At 49.6% G+C, this 19,188-nt stretch overlaps 1 pseudogene; it reads left to right on the forward strand.

Moving 5' to 3' along the window:
* The first annotated feature begins 1,036 nt into the window (after positions 1 to 1,036).
* On the forward strand, positions 1,037 to 18,153 carry LOC147116938 (basic immunoglobulin-like variable motif-containing protein; annotated as a pseudogene).
* The last annotated feature ends 1,035 nt before the right edge of the window (positions 18,154 to 19,188 follow it).

The raw sequence follows: 19,188 nt of genomic DNA on the forward strand, positions 1-19,188 counted from the left end.
GCACCCGGCTACCGACCATAGAGCACATATACCAGAAACGCTGTTTACGGAGGTCACGGTCCATCATCAAAGACCCTACCCACCCCAGCCACAGTCTGTTCGCCCTCCTGCCATCTGGGAGACGCTACAGATGCATTCGCACCCGTACGACCAGATTTAGGAACAGCTTCTTTCCCAGGGCTGTCATCCTACTGAACTCCACAAATAAACTCTAAAGCCTGCACATCTGCCAATGCACTTTATTATGGTTATGTTTATGTTAATGTATTACAAGCCAAATGAATGTTGAATGTTTAAATGTCTTAATCTAAATGTACACTCTCGGGAGCCGCAAGCCTACATTTCGTTGTACTGCACTTGTGCACTAACAATGACAATAAAAGTTGATTTGATTTTGATTTTTTGTTCCCCCCACCAGCATGATCTCTGTCGATCCACTCCAGTACATTGCAGCACTCATGCCTCCCTCGCTGCCACCCTGACCTGACGCTAAAGGCACTCCTGTTCCTCCCCCCTTTCAGCTGCTGACTCGTCCGAGGAGGAGGCGGGTCCTCAAGCTGCAACTATGGGTGACTCTGGAGGCGATGATCACGAGGAAGTCGGACCATCTGAAGAAGCCTCAGGCGAGACGGCGCAGCGGCGGACTGGGGGCACACCTTCCCGGGAGGGGAGCGGGGGGGCCAGCTCGGACGAGGAGCCAGTTGCGGGCACCAGCGGGCTGCAGCAATGCAGGGGGAGTAGGGAAGCTCGGGGGCCGTCTCCCCGGAGGGCGAGTCAGGTCACGATGACTGCTGCGCAGAGTGCAGAGGAGGTGCATGCCCTCTCGCAGATGAGCGCCCAGGCTGGCCGGAGGCACACTGAGCTCATGGCTGCAGTGGCCAGGTTGCCTGAAACCATCGAGACACTGGCGACCAGTGTCCAAGACATCGGTGCAGCACAGGCCCGGAGTGCGCAGGACTTCGGGTCAGCTTTGGAAAGGTCTGTCCAGGGCTTCAGCGGAGCAATGGAGAGGACTGTCCAGGGCTTCAGCGAAGCAATGGAAAGGAGTGTCCAGCGCTTCTGCGGAGCAATGGAGACGAGTGTCCAGCGCTTCTGCGGAGCAATGGAGATGAGTGTCCAGCGCTTCTGCGGAGCAATGGAGACGAGTGTCCAGCGCTTCTGCGGAGCAATGGAAACGAGTGTCCAGAGCTTCAGCAGAGCAATGGAAACGAGTGTCCAGGGCTTGGCCGAGGCAATGGAAAGGACTGTCCAGGACTTCGCTGAAGCACTGGGACCTGCCATGCAAGTGCTAAGTGCTGCCACGCAGTCACTTGCTGGTCTCCGACAGACGCAAATGGAGGCCACGCGACCAGTGACTGCTGCCACCCTCGATGGCTCAGGCAGGATTACCCGGGGCCCTCACAGCACCGCAGCAGGCCAGCAATCTGTGCTCCAACAGATTGCTCCAGATGCTGAGGAGTTGCCCCGTGGGAGTGCCAGTGTGTTGGTGGAGCAGGGAGGTGCTGTCCTCTCTCAGGATGACAGCATGCCTGTTGCCACTACTGGCACTTCACCACTGCAGCTGCCAGCACCTGCAGGACAGACTGCCTCCACCCATGCACAGGTGGAGCAGTCAGCTGCTGGGCCCTCTAGGCCCAGAGGTCGTCCAGGCCGCACCTCAGAGGCATCTGCGCTCAGGGACAGTCAGCAGGCCTCCCCCAGCCTTGCCACAGCCACTGGGGTCCCCTTAAGGAGGAGCTCCAGGGTGGGAAGGGGCCAGAGTAGTAAAGGACCATGATCCCCATCAGGGGGCAAGAACTGAGGGGTGCCCCTGAAGCCCCTGTCCAGGTCGACGCAAGCCCAGATGAATGTTTCTGTTCAATGTAATGTTTTATTTCACCAGTCTCACGGGAGGGAGAGCCCAATGTTTCTGTTCAATGTAATGTTTTATTTCACCAGTCTCACGGGAGGGAGAGCCCAATGTTTCTGTTCAATGTAATGTTTTATTTCACCAGTCTCACGGGAGGGAGAGTCAAATGTCTCTGTTCAATGTAATGTTTTATTTCACCAGTCTTACGGGAGGGAGAGACCAATGTTTCTGTTCAATGTAATGTTTTATTTCACCAGTCTCACGGGAGGGAGAGTCAAATGTTTCTGTTCAATGTAATGTTTTATTTCACCAGTCTCACAGGAGGGAGAGACCAATGTTTCTGTTCAATGTAATGTTTTATTTCACCAGTCTCACGGGAGGGAGAGTCAAATGTTTCTGTTCAATGTAATGTTTTATTTCACCAGTCTCACAGGAGGGAGAGACCAATGTTTCTGTTCAATGTAATGTTTTATTTCACCAGTCTCACGGGAGGGAGAGTCAAATGTTTCTGTTCAATGTAATGTTTTATTTCACCAGTCTCACGGGAGGGAGAGTCAAATGTGTCTGTGTGTGAGTTTTGATTTCTGTTCATATTGTTTAATCATGTTGGAAGGGAGCACTTTTGTTGTAATAAACACTTTGTTCATTTAAAATGGCCATGCCTGCTCTTTACATGCATCTTGCCCTTCACAGGCTTGGGGGTATGAGGTCAGTTCCATTCCTGTTCTGGATTGGCTACAAGCATTCCATCAGAGGGGCCTAGAAGCGACTTCTGATCAGCCTCAGACGCACAGCCCTTCCAGCTAGTAACTCCCTCTCATCCTCCTCCTCCTCCTCCTCCTCCTCCTCCTCCTCTGCTGGGGCGGCAATGTCTGCTGGCATTGGCTGGGAACGTAGGATAGCGAGGTTATGCAGCATGCAGCAAACAACCACGAAGTGTGAGACTCGCTCAGGCGAGTACTGCAGTGCTCCTCCGGAATGGTCCAGACAGCGGAACCGCTGCTTCAGCACGCCGATTGTGTGTTCCACAATGTTCCTCGTGGCCTGATGGCTCGCTTTGCAGTGTTCCTCAGCAGGGGTACTGGGCATCCGGAGCGGGGTCATCAGCCACGGCCACAGAGGATAGCCCTTGTCCTCGAGAAGCCAGGCTTCTGGGTGATTCGGGGACTCGAAAAGGTCTGCAACAGTAGTCTAGCGCAGGATGAAGGCGTCTTGGCTGCTGCCTGGGAACTGCGCATTCACTGCGAGGATCAGCTGTCGGTGGTGACAGACCAGATGGACATTCAACGAATGAAACCCCTTGCGGATGTGGAACTCCTCCGGATTGAATACAGGCGCCCGCAAAGCCACGTGCGTACACTCAATCGCACCCTGCACCATGGGGAAGCCCGCTATCTCTGCGAAGCCCCCTGTGCGCTTCCGCTGCTTGTCCGGGGTCATTGGGAAGGAGATGTACTGCCACCTCCTCTTTAACAGGGCATCAGTCACTTGACGGATGCAGCAATGCACCGCAAACTGGGAGATGCTGGCTATGTCCCCATATGCAGCCTGAAAAGAGCCGCTCGTGTAGAAGTTCTGGCCAAAAGTCATCTTCACAGCCACTGGCAGAGATGTCCTGGACCTTCTCTGAGGCTACAGGTTTGTCCGAAGCAGGTGGCACAGCTCAGTCACCACCTCCTTTCTAAAGCCCAGCCTTCGGACACACTGCTCCTCCGGCATGTCCATGTAGGAAAACTGCTGTTGGGAAACCCTGCCAGCATAGGGTCTGGTGTGGCGACGTCTGTTGGGCCTCCTCCGTCTGGCCATGCCTGCCCCCATCTCCCTGCGTCTCAGTGACCTTTGCAGATGATGCAGCAGCAGGACGTTCCCCTCCAATGCAGCCCCCATAATAAGTGCCCACAGGAAGGTTCCCCGTTGTCAAGGCTCACCAACAGCAAGGCGATGGTCAGAAGGCTCAAGTTCCTCTGCCAGCATGGGCCCAGTGGTCAAATGGCTCTCAGTGTGCAGCTCAGCAACTCTTTGTAGCTCTCGAGGAAGTTGTGCACCAGAAATGTCTGCCGTTTTTAAACCACACCAGTCCCCTTTAAATAACGCTCCTCCAGCCCGAGAGCGACTTGGTAAGGCCCAGGAAAGCTGTCACTAATAGCGCCAGGTGCTACGGAGGGGGGCGCCACTGAATTTCCCATCTGGGGAGCCCAAAAGGCGTTGCACACTCAGATGACATCATAATCAGCCTGTGCCCATGAGCGGGCGCTAAGCATTAGCGCCGGCGTTAAATGCATGCTCAATATGGGGCGAGGCGCAAAGCGCCTTGCACCCCCCCCGGAAATTGGCTATCGCCCCAGTTCTCGCCCTCTTTAGGCGTTAATCCCTGGCGCAACCAACCGAATTTCTAGGCCTTGGAGTCATCGGGCTGGATTTTCATTGAGGAGTCGGGTAGGAGGCGGGACTACAACTTTTGGGGTTGTAGTCCCACCTCCATCGAGTTCTAGCCAACCCACGCGATTTTGATTTGATTGACCTTGTTGAACCCGCCCAGCGGGCTCAGCAGGCCAATTAAGGGCCACCCGGCAACAGGTGACGTCACAGATTGAAGTTTCATCTGTCAAGACCTTTTGACAGATGAAATATCAACGTTTGACAGCTGTTTGAAGCTGTTAAACACTGACAATCTGTACTCTAAGTTAATTCCTTCCTCTCAGGATGATTTAGAGATCTCCCCGGAACAGAAAGCTGAATGCTGCAGATTTTGACAGCTGGTGGCCATTCTGCTTTCTGTGCTGGTGAGATGAGGGACTCCCAAGACCTGACGGAAGGCTGTAAAGGTAAGAAAAGGTCATTTAAACTTCTTTAAACACTTTACACACACCAAACACACTTACCTTCGCACTCATGCACCCATCACTCACCTGAACACCGGACATCTCAACCCCTCCAAGCCCTTAATCCCGACGGCCCGCCTCGCTGACTTGGCGTGGCTTGGAGCCATCGGGAATCCCACATTTCACCAATAAAAATAGGGATTAGGCTAAAAACTGCCTGTTAACTACCTGTTAACAGGCAGTTAATTGGCACTAATCCCCTTCCCGCCTCGGGGAGGCGGGTCCCAGTGCGGGGCGGGTACCCGCCTCCTTTGAAACTGGCATGGAGGCGGGTTGGGGGCGGGATGGGGTCGGGACCCCCGATATCGGGATTTTAAACCCCCACACGCCTCCAATCCCGACTCCACGGCCCAATGAAAATCCAGCCCATCGACTCCATCCCTCTTCCTGGCAACTATCTGAGGCTGAACCAGACCATTCGCACCCTTGGTGTCATATTTGACCCCGAGATGAGCTTCCGACCACACGTCCGCTCCTTCACCAAGACCGCCTACTTCTACCTCTGTAACATCGCCCGACTCCGCCCCTGCCTCAGCTCTTCTGCTGCTGAAACCCTCATCCATGGGCTCTCCCTAAAATTTATGAGACACAGTGCAACTGCTCTTGTTCAATCTGTTCTTCAAAGCTACATTGAAGAAGGAAATATCCTCAACCTCAGATTTTTTTGTTTGTCTTGCTTCAACAGCCCATGGATCGCTCGCTCTGACCTCGAGCTTGCTTTCTCTGGCAGCGGTCTTGTTTACGGTGACCCTCTTTAACCTGGATTTATTCACTCCACCCATAATCTCACTTCCATTTGACCTGATGCAACGCAACATGCCCCCGGGACATGTGCACAGAAGCCGAAACCACTGAAGGTTGGCGTGAGGAGCTTCCAACGTTTAAAGTTCGTACAAACGGACCGCTGCGGCCTTCGCGACATTATCAGTTCGGTCTCTGAGAGAGAGACACCCTTAATGCCAGAACTTTAAGAAAATATGGATTGAGAAAAGGCCCTTTCGTTCCCAAACACGTACACTTTGCTTTTTCATGGACTCGACCCAATTTATTTAGTCTCCTGGAGGAGATGATTAAACACATGTCAAGCTTGCAAGAAGATAAAGCTCAGTGTGATTTCACACTGCCCTCTTGTAATGTAATGAATCAGCAGGATATCAGATCGTGCAGCCTGCATTGAATCGACCCTCCCCACGTGTTCCACTGATGACACTTCCATGGTCCCTGCGCGCAGGAACCCATACGTTCGCACAGCAGTCGATCACCTATGTCTGTATTTATCATTATAACCTTCACTCCTGCTCTGAACCAGGGAGACATAGAAACATAGAAGATAGGAGCAGGAGTAGGCCATTCAGCCCCTCGAGCCTGCTCCACCATTCAATGCGATCATGGCTGATCATCCAAACTCAGTACCCGGTCCCTGCTTTCTCCCCATAGCCCTTGATCCCCCTAGCCTTAAGAAATATATCCAACTCCTTCTTGAACATATTTAATGAATTGGCCTCAACTGTCTTCTGTGGTAGAGAATTCCACAGGTTCACCACTCTCTGGGTGAAGAAATTCCTCCTCATCTCAGTCTTAAATGGCTTACCCCTTATCCTTAGACTGTGACCCCTGGATCTGGACTCCCCCGCCATCGGGAATATCCTTCCTGCATCTAGTCTGTCCAGTCCTGTTAGAATTTTATAAGTTTCAATGAGATCCCCTCTCATTCTTCTAAAACTCCAGCGAGTATAAGCCCAATCGACCCAATCTCTCCTCATGCGTCATTCCTGCCATCCCAGGTATCAGCCTGGTGAATCTTCGCTGCACTCCCTCCATGGCAAGAACATCCTTCCTCAGATAAGACGACCAAAACTGCACACAATACTCAAGGTGTGGTCTCACCAAGGCCCTGTACAACTGCAGCAAGACATCCTTGTTCCTGTACTCGAATCCTCTCGCTGTGAAGGCCAGCATACCATTTGCCTTCTTAACCGCCTGCTGCACCTGCATGCTTACCTTCAGCGACTGGTGTACAAGGACACCCAGGTCTCGTTGCACTTCCCCTTCTCCCAATCTATTGCCGTTCAGATAATAATCTGCCTTCCTGTTTTTGCCAGCAACGTGGATAACCTCGCATTTATCCACATTATACTGCATCTGCCATGCATCTGCCCAATCGCCCAACCTGTCCAAATCATACTGGAGTTTCTCTGCATCCTCCTCACAGCACACACGCCCACCCAGCTTTGTGACGTCTGCAAACTTGGAGATATTACACCTAGTTCCCTCGTCTAGATCATTAATATATATTGTGAACAGCTGGGGTCCTAGCACCGATCCCTGCGGTACCCCACTAGTCACTGCCTTCCACTCGTAAAAAGACCCATTTATTCCAACTCTTTGCTTCCTGTCTGCCAACCAGTTCTCTATCCAAGTCAGTACCTTGCCCCCAATCCCATGTGCTTTAACTTTGCACACTAGTTGATGTAATAAAACTCACTACGCACTTGGTTTGAGTATAAAGCAAGGCTTTAATCAACTTGTTTCAGGACATGGAGGTCTAGTTGTACTTCACTAGTTCCTGTCTTACAAAATGCCCCTGGGCAAACTGGGCCCACGCCCGAGTATTTATACTCCTTGGACGGCGCCACCAACTGGCCATCCAGTGTTATTTCATGAGTAGTTTCTTTATAATGGTGAGATTTATAACACTAGTCTCTTATGCGGGACCTTATCGAAAGCCTTCTGAAAGTCCAAATACACCACATCCACTGGTTCTCCCTTATCTATTCTACCAGTTGCATCCTCAAAAAGGGAGATTTCCCTCTAAAAGCCACACGTCTTTCAGACGAGACATTAAACCGAGGCCCCGTCTGCCCTCACAGGTGGATGTAAAAGATCCCACGGCCACTATTTCAAAGAAGGTTGTTCTCCTTGGAGCAGAGGTTAAAGGGGAAATGTGATAAAGGTGTTCAAAATCTTGAACAGTTTTGATAGAGTGAATAAGGAGAAACTGTTTCCAGTGGGCGAATGGTCGGTAACCAGAGGTCACAGATTTAAGGTGATTGGCAAAAGGACCAGAGGTGACATGAGGAACATTTTTTTAAGCAGCGAGTTGTTATGATCTGGAATGCACAGCAACAGCAACCACCACCTGCATTTATATAGTACCTTTAAAGTAGTAAAATGTCCCAAGGTGCTTCACAGGCGGTTATAAAACTAAATTTGACACCGAGCCACATAAGGAGATATTCGGGCAGGTGACCTAAAGCTTGGTCAAAGAGGTAGCTTTTAAGGGGCGTCTTAAAGAAGGAAAGAGAGGTAGCGAGGCGGAGAGGTTTAGGCAGGGAATTCCAGAGCTTAGGGCCCAGGCAACAGAAGGCACGGCCACCAATGGTTGAGCGATTAAAATCGGGGATGCTCAAGAGGGCAGAATTAGAGGAGTGCAGATATCTCGGGGGGGGGGTGGGTGCGGTGGTTGTGGGGCTGGAAGAGATTACAGAGATAGGGAGGGGCGAGGCCATGGAGGGATTTGAAAACAAGGATGAGAATTTTGAAATCGAGGCGCTGCTTAACCGGGAGCCAATGTAGGTCAGTGAGCACAGGGGTAATGGGTGAACGGGACTTTGTGCGAGTTAGGACACGGGCAGCCGAGTTTTGGATGACCTCAAGTTTACGTAGGGTAGAATGTGGGAGGCCAGCCAGGAGTGCGTTGGAATAGTCAAGTCTAGAGGTAGCAAAGGTATTGATGAGCTGAGGCAGGGGTGGAGTTGGGTGATGTTACAGAGGTGGAAATAGACGGTCTTGGTGGCACGGACATGTGGTTGGAAGCTCATCTCGGGGGAAGTTATTGGATTCTAAATTGAGGACAGAGTGACTGAGCACTTGGAGAAATTTGAGCCTGTTCGAGAAAGCCAGCATAGATTTCCAAACGGCAGGTCGTGTCTAATGAATCTAATTGAATATTTTGAGGAAGCAACTAAAGTAGTAGACAGGGGAATGTCTATGGATGTAGCTTATATGGACTTCCAGAAGACATTCGATAAGGTTCCACATAAGGGACTTTTAGCTAAAATTAAAACTCATGGAATTGAAGGCAAATTATTGACCTGGTTAGGAGATTGGTTAGGCGGTAGAAGACCAGAGAGTAGGGATAATGGGTATGTACTCGAATTGGGAGGAAGTGACTAGTGGTGTCCCACCAGGATCTGTGTTGGGGCCTCAACTATTCACTATATTTATTAATGACTTATATAACACAATACAGAGCCATATATCCAAGTTTGCCGATGACACAAAGATTGGTGGCATAGTAAGTAGTGTTTTTTTTATTCGCTTATGGGATCTGGGCATCGCTGGCAAGGCCAGCATTTATTGCCCATCCCTAGTGGCCCTTGAGAAGGTGGTGGTGAGCTGCCTTCTTGAACCGCTGCAGTCCGTGTGGTGATGGTACTCCCACAGTGCTGTTAGGTAGGGAGTTCCAGGATTTTGACCCAGCGACGATGAAGGATCGGTCGATATATTTCTAAGTCAGGATGGTGTGTGACTTGGAGGGGAACTTGGAAGTGCTGGTGTTCCCATGTGCCTGCTGCCCTTGTCCTTCTAGGTGGAAGAGGTGGCGGGTTCGGGAGGTGCTGCCGAAGAAGCCTTGGCGAGTTGCTGCAGTGCATCTTGTAGATGGTACACACTGCAGCCACAGTACACCGGTGGTGGAGGAAGTGAATGTTTAAGGTGGTGGATGGGGTGCCAATCAAGCGGGCTGCTTTGTCCTGGATGGTGTCGAGCTTCTTGAGTGTTGTTGGAGCTGCACTCCTCCAGGCAAGTGGAGAGTATTCCATCACACTCCTGGCTTGTGCCTTGTAGATGGTGGAAAGGCTTTGGGGAGTCAGGAGGTGAGACACTCGCCGCAGAATACCTAGCCTCTGACCTGCTCTTGTTGCCACAGTATTTATGTGGCTGGTCTAGTTAAGTTTCTGGTCAATGGTGACCCCCAGGATGTTGATGGTGGGGGATTCAGCGATGGTAATGCCACTAAATGTCAAGGGGAGGTGGTTAGACTCTCGCTTGTTGGAGATAGTTATTGCCTGGCACTTCTGTGGTGCAAATGTTACCTGCCACTTATCAGCCCAAGCCTGAACGTCGTCCAGGTCTTGTTGCATGCGGGCATGGACTGCTTCATTATCTGAGGAGTTGTGAATGGCGCTGAACACTGTGCAGTCATCAGCGAACATCCCCATTTCTGACCTTATGTTGGAGGGAAGGTCATTGATGAAACAGCTGAAGATGGTTGGGCTTAGGACATTGCTCTGAGGAACTCCTGCAGCGATGTCCTGGGGGCTGTGATGATTGACCTTCAATCACCACTGCCATCTTCCTTTGTGCTAGGTATAACTCCAGCCAGTGGAGCGTTTTCCCCCTGATTCCCATTGACTTCAGTTTTACAAGGACTCCTCGATGCCACACTCGGTCAAATGCTGCCTTGATGTCAAGGGCAGTCACTCTCACCTCACCTCTGGAATTCAGCTCCTTTGTCCATGTTTGAACCAAGGCTGTAATGAGGTCAGGAGCCAAGTGGTCTTGGCAGAACCCAAACTGTGCATCAGTGAGCAAGTTATTGGTGAGTAAGTGCCGTTTGATAGCACTTTTGATGACACCTTCCATCACTTTGCTGATGATTGAGAGTAGACCGATGGGGCGGTAATTGGCCGGATTGGATTTGTCCTGCTTTTTGTGTACAGGACATACCGGGTCAGTTTTCCACATTGTCGGATAGATGCCAGTGTTGTAGCTGTACAGGAGCAGCTTGGCTAGAGGCGCGGCTAGTTCTGGAGCACAAGTCTTCATCACGATAGCCGGGATGTTGTCGGGGCCCATAGCCTTTGCTGTATCCAGTGTGCTCAGCCATTTCTTGATATCACATGGAGTGAATCGAATTGGCTGAAGACTGGCTTCTGTGATGGTGGGGACCACAGGAGGAGGCCGATATGGATCATCCACTCAGCACTTCTGGCTGAAGATGGTTGCAAACGCTTCAGCCTTGTCTTTTGCACTCACGTGCTGGGCTCCACCATCATTGAGGATGGGGATATTCATGGAGCCTCCTCCTCCCATTAGTTGTTTAATGGTCCACCATTATTCACGACTGGATGTGGCAGGACTGCTGAGCTTTGATCTGATCCGTTGATTGTGGGGTCGCTTAGCCCCGTCTATAGCATGCTGCTTCTGCTTTTTAGCATGCATGTAGTCCTGTGTTGCAGCATCCCCAGGTTGGCACCTCATTTTTAGGTTCGCCTAGTGCTGCTCCCGGCATGCTCTTCTACACTCCTCATTAAACCAGCGTTGGTCCTCTGGCTTGATGGTAATGGTAGAGTGAGGGATATGCCAGGCCATGAGGTTACAGATTGTGGTGGAATACAATTCTGCTTCTGCTGATGCCTCACAGCGCCTCATGGATGCCCAGTTTTGAGCTGCTAAATCTGTTTTGAATCTATCCCAATTGGCACGGTGGTGGTGCCACACAACACGATGGAGGGTGTCCTCAGTGTGAAGACGGGACTTTGTCTCTACAATGACTGTGCGGTGGTCACTGCTACCAGTGCTATCATGGACAGATACATCTGCGGCAGGTAGATTGGTGAGGATGAGGTCAAGTAGGTTTTCCCTCATGTTGGTTCCCTCACCACCTGTCGCAGGCCCAGACTGGCAGTTATGTCCTTCAGGACATGGCCAGCTGTGGTGCTACTGAGCCACTCTTGGTGATGAACATTGAAGTCCCCCACCCAGAGTACATTCTGTGCCCTTGCTCCTCTCAGTGCTTCTTCCAAGTGGTGTTCAACATGGAGGAGTACTGATTCATCAGCTCAGGGAGGGCGGTAGGTGGTAATCAGCAGGAGGTTTCCTTGCCCATGCTTGACCTGAAGCCATGAGACTTCATGGGGTCCGGAATCAATGTTGAGGAATCCCCGGGGCACTCCCTCCCGATTGTATATCACTGTGTCACCACCCCTCATGGATCTGTCCTGCTGGTGGCACAGGACATACCCAGGGATGGTGATGGAGGAGTCTGGGACATTGACTGAAAGGTATGATTCTGTGAGTGTGACTATGTCAGGTTGTTGCTTGTCTAGTCTGTGGGACAGCTCTCCCAATTCTGGCACAAGTCCCCAGATGTTGGTGAGGAGGACTTTGCAGGGTCAACTGGGCTGGGTGTGTCATTGTCATGTCCGTAGCCGGTACCGAGGTCGATGCCGGGTGGTCCATCCGGTTTCATTTTTATGATTTTGTTTCGTAGCGGTGAGTTACAACTGAGTGACTTGCTAGGCCATTTCAGAGGGCAGTTAAGAGTCAACCACATTGCTGTGGGTCTGGAGTCACATATAGGCCAGACCGGGTAAGGACGGCAGATTTCCTTCCCTAAAGGACATTAGTGAACCAGATGGGTTTTTACGACAATCCGATAGTTTCATGGTCACCATTACTAATACTAGCTTTTTATTCCAGATTTATTTAATTAACTGACTTTAAATTCCCCGGCTGCTGTGGTGGGATTTGAACTCTCGCCTCTGGATCATTAGTCCAGGCCTGCTGGATTACTAGCCCAGTGACATTACCACTACACTACTGTTCCCTAAGTGTATGTAGACGGGAGCATAAAATTACAAAGAGATATTGATAGATTAAGTGAGTGTACAAAACTGTGGCAGATGGATTTCAACACCGGTAAGTGTGAGGCCATCTGTTGTGCTGTGTATGTAACCCGTGCCTGTGGTGGAACTGTAACGGGGGAAGCTTCGGTCCAGCTCCAACCTGTGGCTGCAGTATAACCGTAAACAGTGAGTACAGTACTGTACAACTGCAACCAGTGAAGCTGGCATCTCTGAGTGCAGTACAACTGTAACCTGTGACTGTCGTATAATTGTAGCCGATGACTGTAATATAAATATAACTGCTCACTGCGACCTGTTACAGCAGTATAACTAGCTGAAAAGAAAAAGACTTGCATTTATATAGCGCCTTGCACGACCTCAGAACATCCAAAGTGCTTTACAGTCAATTAAGTACTTTTGAAGTGGAGTCACTGTTGTAATGTAGGAAATGCGGTAGCCAATTTGCACACAGCAAGCTCCCACAAACAGCGATGTGATAATGACCAGATAATCTGTTTTTTTTAGTGATGTTGATTGAGGGATAAATATTGGCCAGGACACCGGGGATAACTTCCCTACTTTTCTTCGAAATAGTGGCCGTGGGACCTGAGAGAGCGGACGGGGCCTCGGTTTAATGTCTCATCCGAAAGACGGCACCTCTGACAGCGCAGCGCTCCCTCAGTACTGCACTGGAGTGTCAGCCTAGCTTTATGTGCTCAGGTCCCTGGAGTGGGACTTGAACCCACAACCTTCTGACTCAGAGTCAAGAGTGCTACCCACTGAGCCGAGGCTGACACGGAAGACCCGCCTCACCGTGCACCCCGCGAAATGCACCTCAGCAAGAGCCAGCAGCAGACAAGACGACGCAAGCAGGGATTCTGCTACACGCAACCTCAGTGCGCCGCGCCTCCAGTGAACTCTGCGGCAGGACACTATTTTACCTTGGACATTGACGTAATAAAGACTCACTACGCACTTGGTTGAACATAAAGCAAGGCTTTAATCGACTTGTAACAAAACATGGAGGTCAAGTTAGTAGTCACTAGCTTCCTGTTTCCAGATTGTCTCTGGCCAAGTTGGGCCCACGCCCGAGTATTTATACTCCTCGGATGGCGCCCTCAGCTGGCCGTCCAGTAGTACTTCATGAGTTACTTCTTGTAGAAGTTGCGATTTATGACAGACATGTTTACAGTTGTGAAACTGCTGTGCCTCTTCCCCCAGTTTAGTTTTTGCTACACGCGCAGCAGATGTTTCTCTTTGTTTGGCTTTTGGACAACTGAGGTGCTTTCTGCGCACTGCAAAAAAATGCCAGACTGCCAGACACAGCGACGGTCCATTAATCTTATTCAATGACGGGGTGTCCACGTTTAATGCGCTTTGATACTGGGTTGCCCCTTAATAAGGAGATGAATGTGGCCTGAGAGGTTCGACAGCAGCAGCAGCAGCAGCAGCAGCAAAGGCTGCCGTGGCCAGAGATTTTCTGGCCGCTCTCCCATAAAAAACAAGGTGTGGAGCTCCAATCCCTGGCCTGACATCCCTATGACAAAGTAGCTGTGGGTCCGACGTGGCTCCTCTGGTGGACCTCGGGTTGTCAACTCTGGCCGGATGTATTCCTGGAGGCATCATCACATGAGGTGCTGTTCCTCGAGCTTACGTTGAGTTCTTTCCTCCCCTCCCCTCTTTCCCTGCCTCTGTACTTGCTTAAAACCTGTTACATCTCTAACTTTCTGCAGTTCTGACGAAAGGCCTGAAACGTTAACTCTGTTTCTCTCTCCACAGGTGGTATGTGACGTAATAAAACTCACTACGCACTTGGTTCGAGTATAAAGCAAGGCTTTAATCAACTTGTTTCAAAACACGGAGGTCTAGTTATCTTTCACTAGTTCCTGTTTACAAAATGTCCTGGGCAAGCTGGGCCCACACCCGAGTATTTATACTCCTTGGACGGCACCACCAGCTGGCCATCCAGTGTTATTTCATGAGTCTTTCTTCATGGATCATAAGATTCATAACAGTATGTGTCCAAATCCTGGTGATCGATGACTTGGAGGAGCTGGCGTTCCTATTAGTATTATCACTGTTGTCCCCTTGGTGGTAGTGACCGCAGGTCAAGGGAAATGGCCAGGCAGAAGCCCGCACAGAACTCCCTGATGAGAAATGGTCCACACCAATTCAGCACCTAAATCTACTTTGTTGACTGAAATTTAGAGGAAAATCAAAACATATTATTGGCCCAGAAATTCGGGTCCCAACGCGTGAGTACGCACGGGGTACTCACGCGTAGGCCCAACGAAAGTGCCGGTTTTGTGCATGCACTGCGCATGCGCGGGAAACCGGCACTTCCGTTCCCCTGAAAGAAGGGGTTGACTGGTCGAACACATGCGCAGGAGAGGCTGCGCGTGCGCATCGAACTTCCGGTTTTTTTCCAGGTTTCTCCGGGAAGGTAAGTCTCCAGCAGTTACACCTTTAAAAAGCAGTCGCAGCAGGCCTGCTTTTTACAAGGTAAGTGGTGAATTAATTAAAATTAAAACATTTTTTCCACAGGTTTATTATTTTTAAATACTTTAAGGAAAGGTAAGTTTATTTTTAGCCCCATTAGAAAATATAATTAATTTTTTCAAAAATTTAAATTATTGTTTAAAATAGTTATTTCATGTAATTTATAGTTTATTTTAAAAATGTGATGTTTTTTAAAAATTTATTTGAGGTTTTAGTGATATTTTGGGGCTTATAGTATTTATAGGTTTGACAGCTCTTCCTGTCAAACTTATGAATGAAGCATTCCCTGCTACCATTGGCTCTCCATGGCCCATGTGATCCCAGGGGACGCATCGAACAAACTGCGCCCCTGGGATACGCAAGCACTGCGCGCCGGCAGTTGGAGGAGGCCCAGGATCAGAATCCCACGCAGGCCCACAGCACAACGGCCGGCGTGCTAGGTAAGCGCAGGTCGGGGGCTTGCACCCGCGGGAAGCCCCCGACCCGAATTTCTGGGCCAATACAAAGGAAAGATCCCGCAGTTAGATCGGCTTCCTAGAATCTGGCCTACTCCCTACTGTTTCCTTTCAGAATGGTAAAACTGACTCATGCTTGTTGCCTGCCCAGGTTTTCCCCTGATGGGAACAGATATGGCCCTGTGGCCTCTCTCTCTCAGTGGTCCAATACTAGAGATGTCCTTTGCTCCCGAAACCGCAAGTCTTCATAAAAGAGAATAAAAGATTTATACAGCAACTTTCACGACCTCAGGACGTCCTAAAGCGCTTTACAGCCAATGAAGTACTTTTTGAAGTGTAGTCACTGCTGTAATGTAGGAAATGCGGCAGCCAATTTGCACACAGCAAAGTCTGATTTGGAAGTATATCGGCCGATCCTTCATCGTCGCTGGGTCAAAATCTTGGAACTCCCTCGCTAACAGCACTGTGGGCGTACCCTCACCACATCATGGACTGCAACGGTTCAAGAAGGCGGCTCACCACCACCTTCTCAAGAGCAATTAGGGACGGGCAATAAATGCCGGTCTTGCCAGCGTTGCCCACATCCCACAAACTAATTTAAAAAAAGTCCCACAAACAGCAATGTGATAATGACCAGATAATGTTTTTAATGATGTTGGTTGAGGGATAAATATTGGCCAGGACACCAGGGATAACTCCTCTGCTCTTCTTCGAAATAGTGGCCATGGGATATTTTATGTCCACCTGAAAGCGCAGACGGGGCCTCGGTTTAACGTCTCATCCGAAAGATGGCACCTCCAACAGGGCAAAATATAGCGACAGATTGGACACCAGGCTTGAGGTTACTATCTCAGTTATTCCTTATGTTAGCTCTCTGGATATGAGGCCTCCCTGTAGGAGTACATGTTGGAAAGGAAGGGCCCAATGCAACCAAAATAATCAGCATCAGTGGGGCAACTTGGACTTTGAGGTCGGAGTGTCTTTCAGTTGGTAAAGTGGGGAAACATTTAATTGAGTAGCCTCACCGTCCCCTCACTTTCAACACCTCCACTCAGACAAGACTGAGCTCCCCAATGCCTTAGTGGGTAAAATGATGAAATAAAGTCGCATGTTGATCCCACCACTCTGTGAGTTAACTGATCTCAGCTAAGGTAACACTGAAGTGCTGCAGCTGGTCTCAGAAGGAGATAAATAAAACATCAGCCAGGGTTCCCGTTCCTGATTAATGTCCAGTGACCCCAGCTTCAAAGTGCATGTATGTGGTCCACAGATGAGGATAGGACCAGGGGATTGATACACCCCAATCCACACATACAGAAACCCCCCCTCCATACACACACACCCCTCCCCACACACACAGAAACACACACACACACACACACACACACACACACACCCCTCCCCCCACACACACACACACACACACACACAGACACACAGATGGTTGTCATGTCTGTCAGCCATAGGAAACAGTTGCTAGCCCAGGAGATCCAGAGATCAGATTTTAATACAGTAACATCTGAATTGAAAAGTAGAACTGGTAGCTTGAAGACACAAAATACAAAAAAAAGATGAAACCATTGGAAAAACACAACAAAACCAGCAATGATTCCTCTCTACATACCGTTCTGTAAGAAATCTAACAATACGAGGTATCGGTTCATCGGAGGTGTTGCTCGCCCACAGTGCTCTTAAGTTTCATGCTGGATTTGACCTGTGGAACAGGAAGCCTCCCATCTATTACTCAGGAGCCTAGCTTGGGCTTCTGCCAGACCCATGAAGACAGCAGATTTGGTCCCTTTACGGGAAATGCAATGAGATGGTTCAGGCAGTTTAATGAGCACTTTCATATGAGAAGCTGTTCCTATGTTCTGCGCCGACCCCACGGGGAAAGTTGTAACAGCTGGAGAAACTGCTGAAGGGGCTTTAATGAAGTTAACTCGAGGACTGAAGAATGAATCAATGCTCTTTATCTACCGCTGCCGGAATCATTGCGTCTGTCCTCTTGGATTTGAGGCTACCCCTTTAAAGGCATCCAAAGCAATTCGAGGAAAGCTCCCCATTTGAAGGAATGGGATTTTGAATTTTAATAGGTGAGCCAGGTAGGAAACAGCCAACCATTCATGGGGAGAGACTGGAGAAGCTGGGGTTGTTCCTCTTAGGGCAGAGAAGGTTAAGGGGACATTTAATAGAGGCGTTCAAAATCATGAGGCATTTTGATAGAGCAATAAAGGAGACGCTGTTTCCACTGGCAGGAGGGCCGGTAACCAGAGGACACAGATTTAAGGTCATTGGCAAAAGACCCAGAGGTTTTTTAAGCAGTGAGTTGTTGTGATCTGGAATGCGCTGCCTGAAAGGTCGGTGGAAGCAGATTCAATAGTAACTTTCAAAAGGGAATTGGATAAATACCTGAAGGGGTGTAAATGTGCAGGGATATGGGGAAAGAGCAGAGGAGTGGGACTAATTTCCCACATTACAACAGTGACTCCACTTCAAAAGTACTTCATTGGCTGTAAAGCGCTTTGAGAAAGGTGGTCGTGAAAGGCGCTATATAAATGCAAGTCTTTCTTTAATTGGATAGCTCTTTCAAAGAGCCGGCACGGGCACAATGGACCGAATGGCCTCCTGCTGTGCTGTCAAATTCTATGGAAAAAGTGGGTAGCTGTATTGACAGACCTCAACACTCAGAATCCTGAATACCTTGGCATTCGAAAACCTGAAAAAGGTATAAAATACAGAAAGAAGCAAGTAAGGTCAGTGCATTGCATTGCATGAAGGCCTTCCGAAAACTGAACTGGCAAAGATTAAACACTTGGATGGTGAACACTGGATGGTGAACACTGGAAATTTCAGATATGAATCACGTTCACGGGTATCAGAATGCAAGGCCAGTAACTCCGCTACTGGCCTGGAAATAGTTTACAATGGCCGTAGGAATACAGAAACAGGAGTAGGACATTCGGCCCCTCGAGCCTGCTCTGACATTCAATGAGATGGTGGTGAATAGTTGAGGCCCCAGCACAGATCCGTGTGGGTCACCACTTCATTCCAGTTCGAACGCATACCCATTATCCCCGCTCTATCTACTCTCCCTACTTATACCCATTATCCCTGCTCTATCTACCCTCCCTACTCATACCCATTATCCCTGCTCTATCTACCCTCCCTACTCATACCCATTATCCCTGCTGTATCTACTCTCCCAACTCACACCCATTATCCCCGCTCTATCTACTCTCCCAACTCATACCCATTATCCCCGCTCTATCTACTCTCCCTACTCATACCCATTATCCCTGCTCTATCTACTCTCCCTACTTATACCCATTATCCCTGCTCTATCTACCCTCCCTACTTATACCCATTATCCCTGCACTATCTACTCTCCCTACTCATACCCATTATCCCTGCTCTATCTACCCTCCCTACTCATACCCATTATCCCCGCTCCATCTACTCTCCCTACTCATACCCATTATCCCCGCTCTATCTACTCTCCCTACTCACACCCATTATCCCTGCTCTATCTACTGTCCCTACTTATACCCATTATCCCTGCTCTATCTACCCTCCCTACTTATACCCATTATCCCTGCTCTATCTACTCTCCCTACTCATACCCATTATCCCTGCTCTATCTACCCTCCCTACTTATACCCATTATCCCTGCTCTATCTACCCTCCCTACTCACACCCATTATCCCTGCTCTATCTACTCTCCCTACTCACACCCATTATCCCTGCTCTATCTACTCTCCCTACTTATACCCATTATCCCTGCTCTATCTACACTCCCTACTTATACCCATTATCCCTGCTCTATCTACCCTCCCTACTCATACCCATTATCCCTGCTCTATCTACTCTCCCAA

This window comes from Somniosus microcephalus, chromosome 5, assembly GCF_052327205.1.
Source record: "Somniosus microcephalus isolate GS21.2 chromosome 5, FLI_Smic_1.0, whole genome shotgun sequence".
Lineage (NCBI taxonomy): Eukaryota > Metazoa > Chordata > Chondrichthyes > Squaliformes > Somniosidae > Somniosus > Somniosus microcephalus.